Consider the following 5,679-nt stretch of genomic DNA (forward strand, 5'->3'; position numbering starts at 1 on the left):
AACAGTGGGTGCAATGTGCCCCAAGCAAGAGAGTGCCTAGAAAGTTACAAACACCATAAAGGAGTCCGAAATGCTTGAGCAGAGGTCAAAGGGGCAAAGGTCAAGCAGGTAGCACAAGGCAGGGCCATCAGAGAGCACAGAAGTGTAGACTGTCTTAAGAACTGTGGGGTTTGTTCTGAGCATGATCAGGAGTCATCCCAAGTGTAAAAGTTAAGACTGAGTTCACCTGACTGGATTTTAAAGCAACGGCTCTGGCCATTCCTCTCCTGTGCACACACACACACACACACACACACACACACAGACATAGACACACACAGACACACACACATACACACACACAGACACACACACACACACAGACACACACACAGACACAGACACACACACACACACACACAGACATAGACACACACAGACACACACAGACACACACACACAGACACACACCACACACACACACACACACAGAGACACACACAGACACACACAGAGACACACAGACATAGACACACACACACACACACACACACACACACACACACACACACACAGACACACACACACACACACACACAGACACACACACACACACAGACACACACACAGACACACAGACACAGACACACACACACACACACACAGACACACACACAGACACACACACAGACACACACACACACACACACACACACACACACACACACACACACACACACAGACATAGACACACACACACACACACACACACACACACACACACACACACACACACACACACACACACACACACGCACGCTCTACAAATGCCGAAGCCAACATCAGAACCATCAGAATGTCTGGTCCAACAGAGGTCTACCTGATCAAAACTGACCAGGCAAGGGCAAGCTTGCGTAAAGAGATCACAGGAGCAAGTGGGTAGGGCAGAAGAACGCAACCAAAGTCTACCATGTGCCCAAATCGAGAGGGACTTGGGACTGGGGTCTTTCGAAAGGCATGAAATGCATGTGGACAAATGCCAGCTCTCCTTTTCCTCCAGGGTGTGCCCACAACACCTGAGAACCCCAGGCTGGGCTGAACAACACATTGAGTGAGAGTTCTCACATGTGGAGTACCTCAAGTCCCCTTCACCAAAACAGAAGCCTGTTTTTCCTCATCCTCCCCGATCAACACCCCAGCTACAGCTTCAAACAACCTTTCCAGGCTGGTCAGCCTAAAACTACTTCATACTTGGATCTGGTCTCTAGTTTCTTTACTGTAGGCATAGTGCCACCGCCTACGCCCCAACACAGGGACTCAGGCTATTGGAAGGGAACATCATCCGATCCTCCTACTCCATCATTTATTCCCTGATTTGGAGTCTCACTCCACCACTGCCCCTGATACACAGTGTCTCTGGCTGCCTCAGGAAGCTGTACTGCAGGACATAGCCCCTACCACCCAATGACCTGACTCAACCTGACCTGATCTGGCTTCGAAGCCTGGCTTTTCTGGCCATCTATACTTCACAGGGGCCAATGAAGGAAGCATCTCTCTTGGTTTCCAACCTGAAAAGAAGAGAGGAAACAGGAAGATGCCTGATTCACCAGAACACTGCCAAGCCTTTGGCTCCCTATCCTTTGACTGTCAAGAAGTCATGGGGCCCTTCTTCCCATCTTGGGATGGTAGGATCCTTTTTATACTCCCTTTCCATCCAGATACCGCTAGTCCTGAGTGCTCTCTCGGGGTTGCAGACCCTAGACCTATCATGGGGGTTTCTCCCTTCTGTAACAGCATCATAGGATTTGCAACACAGGCTCACTTATTGTCTACAGAAGTTTTCTAGGAGGTTCATTGCTCTTTACTGCTGACCTAGGCTAGTTCTCAGTGCCATTTTGATCTTTCGAATGGACTTTTGCTCTTTCAACATCCCTGGTTGCTCATCTCACGTCATTTACACATCAGGCCATTTGCCTAGTGATTGCAAGGTATTTTATCCAGCTATCCAATTTCAATTTCTGGGGGCCACTTTTGGCCCCTTCCTTCTATTTCTAACTATGACAATCCACTCTGGGTTTCAAAGGTGAATCCCACTTGCCACTCCAATGCCGCGTGACATGGAGCAAGTGCTGAAACTTCTCTGACCTACGAGTTCTTTGGCTGAAGACAGAAACACTAACAGGTGTCTCAAGGGGCTTCTGGGATTGGAAGGCTGAAAGACAGACTGCTCAGCTTGGAGCAGTCCTCTGCTGAGTGGTTACAGTAGCTGATGCTGCCTCGATGCTCATATTAGATGAGCCAACCTCTTCCATGGATGCCTCGCATGTCTTCACCTGAAAATCCCTATGGGACCTAAGAAAATAAGAGAGGTGGAAAAACAGATGTTTTTATAAACAGGAAAGAAAAAAAAAAGAAGGCTATCAAACAAAATTGTGTAATTGAGCTCAAAAATGGGCATTGTCTCCTGCGGTCACATGATTTGAAGAGGGACTATTTAAATGTCAGGGAAGTGGTGCTGTGGTTAATTAATTATGTCTGCTACTAGTGATGACCACAGATAATGTGTTTCCCAATAATGGAGTAAACTGTAGTTCTGAAGGATATTGTTAACTACCTGTGTTTGTCAGTCACACAGTCAAAATATCTCAGGTCATAGATAAAAGAAATTGTAATGTATACTAAGGTGTGTAGGTATGGGAGGTTGGCTTGCTTGATTTTTGTTTCACTTGATTTTTTTGTTTGAGTTTTGGGGGGTTCCTTGTTGTGAGGAGGTTTGTTTTGTTTTGTTTTTCCCCAAGATCTCTGCAGCTCAGTCCAGCCTTGGATTCATGGCAATCCTGCCTCAATTTCCCAAGCACTGAGGTTACAGGTGAGGTCCACCATGCCTCAGTTCATTTGACTATTTTTTTAAGGACTCATAGCTTGTCCCATGGGGTTAGAATGTAGTAAGTTACAGAATCCTTGTTATTGGTTTTGCAGTGAGAAGGAAATTTCTGAGACGATCAGTTTATAAGGATAAAAGGGTTATTTTGGCCCTGGTTCTCGATGTTTCGATCTACTACCGGTTGGCCTTGTTTTTGCCTTTGTGAGGCACCAAGTCCTGTGGCAGAATGCAGTGGAGCACAACCACCTGCTCACCTCATCTAGGAGGGAGAGAAGAAAAGGTAAAGGGGTAGGTTCTTACAGGCTCCTGCCAGGCACACTGAATGGCCCCAAACCTCTGACAACCCCACCTCTTCTGTTCCATCAACTCCTAACAGCATTTCTCTTGGGGACCAAGCCATTAACACACAGGCCTTAGGGGAACATTCCAAAATCCAAACTGTAACAATTATCTACTGTACAGTTCCTTTCTGTACTTTACTTCTTCAAAAAGAACATTCTAGAAACTTGGACCTTAAAAAGAAACATGTCCCAGAATATAATCACTATTTACTATGCACTCAAGGGAGGCAAATTGGTTCAGCAGATTAAAAAAAACCAAAAAGCAAAAGTCATAATAAGTGTGAGGACCTGAGTTTAAAACTTCAGAACCCAAAACCCAAGTAAAGCTGAGCACAGCAGCACACATCTGCAATCCTAGTGATCCTACAGGAAGATGGCAGCAGAGACAGGTGAACCCCCAGAAGTTTGGGGCCAGCTAATCTGATATACATAGGAGTTCTCTGGTTTGTTTTTTAAGATTTCTTTATCTTGTTATATCTGTCTACCAGAAGAGGGACACCACCTCCCATTATACATGGTTGTGAGCTACCATGTGGTTGCTGGGAATTGAACTCAAGACCTCTGGAAGAGCAGCCAGTGCTCTTAACCTCTGAGCCATCTCCCCAGCCCTTGTAGCTACCAATTCTTAAAGGAGCATGTCTCTAATGTAGAAGGTGAAGACTGCCTCCTGAAGTTATTTTCTGACCTCCACACACAAATGCTGTGTGGCACACGCATGTCCATACTCACACACGCACTAACATGCATACCCTACACACACTCAAAGAAGAAAAGAAAGACTAGTTAAAGTGCAAATCCATGAAATAAGCAAAATAAGTGTGGTACTCCTACGGAGAAGGTAGAGATGACAACAGAGAAGGTCCCAAAGCCTCCAACACAGTAGCCCAGAGATGTCTAACTCCCGGGTACTTTAGCAAGAGAAGATTAGTATGTGTGATGGCTCTTTATCAAGGGGTCGGGGGAGGAACATTAGCAGAGGACATCATTGTCTCTAGATTTAGTTTCTATACTGGCAGGTTTGTGTGTCATCAGAGAGGAGGAAGCCTCATTTGAGGAAATGCCTCCATGAGATCCAGCTCTAAGGCATTTTCTCAATTAGTGATCAATGTGGGAGGGCCCGGCCCATGGTGGGTGGTACCATCCCTAGGCTGCTGGTCTTGGATTCTATAAGAAAGCAGAATGAGTAAGCAGGGAAAGCCATCTAGTAAGTAGTGCTCCTCTGTGGCCTCTGCCTCCAGTATCCTCCTTCAGTGATGAACAGCAATGGTGAAGTGTAAGCCAAATAAACCTTTTCCATCCCAACTTGCTTCTTGGTCATTGTGTTTGGTCGCAGCAATAGAAACCCCAACTAAGACAGTTCCCTCACAAGTACAAGAGTCTCCAGAGGAGAGGCTGCTACAGGACTGTCACCCACACTCTCCTCCCTCTTGGGACCATCAAACCACCTTAACTGCAGAGTTACTGGTCACCACAGTTTTCCTTCTGAGCTAAAGAACGACTTCCATTTTGTCCACAGGACTGAAGTTTCATAGGCGGAGTGTGCTGGACAACATAGACAAGTTACAGAGCTGGGATAATCACTAGGGCTTCTGACTCTGGATCGTGACATAGTGCCACACAGTTTGATGCATGAGGTACCTCCACATATGGCGCAGAGTAATTTGAACAAAATTCTGCTTCAGTTCTGCAGATCCAGTGGTTTTCACCTTGGAATTGGGAACCCTTTGGTCCCCCAGGGTTTTCTTTCTGAGATTTGCTTTGGAGAAGACTCAAAATCTGGCAGTTTCTCATTACCATGTGGAAAGGGCTGTGCTCTTTGAGGGAGATGTCCCTGGGAATATGAATACCCCCATCCATGGCCCTGGGAACCTGGAGGCCCCTGTGGAGAAGGGAGCCCATGGTGCCCCTAACTGGCCAGCTCTCTACTTGTGGCATGCCTGTCTGTGTGCCGCCTCTGCAGGGCCCGGCCATATTAAACTGCTTCAAGCAGCCTATAAAATAAAGACAATTGCAATGCCATGAGGAACAGCATATCCCCAACTATAAATAAATCAGGGTGCTAATTCCATCAAGGCCTGCGGGTGACATCACACACCGTGAGAGCTGAGCTCAGAAAGGCTGTACACAGCACTGCAGACCTGAGACGGAATTACCGTCTTAATCTAGTTACATCTTCTGGTGACTGGGTCACCGTGACAGATGACTCCCCAAGACTCTGGCCCCTCCGGATGAGGACCTCATAGTCCGAGTTTTTCCTCCTCTCTCCCATCCTTTTCTACACTGGCCCTCTTTGGCAGACTCCTCTTTCTTTTTCTTTTTCTTTTTCTTTTTCTTTTTCTTTTCTTCCTCCCACACCCTTGGACCTGTATTTTCCTCAGTGTGTCTTGTTTTCTCCATGGTCTGGAAGACACTGGAAGGAGGTAAACTCCTAGCATTAAGAAGAGCTGGTAAAATGCAGTCAGCAGGGACAGGTCT

The sequence above is a fragment of the Onychomys torridus genome, chromosome 21, assembly GCF_903995425.1.
Source record: "Onychomys torridus chromosome 21, mOncTor1.1, whole genome shotgun sequence".
Lineage (NCBI taxonomy): Eukaryota > Metazoa > Chordata > Mammalia > Rodentia > Cricetidae > Onychomys > Onychomys torridus.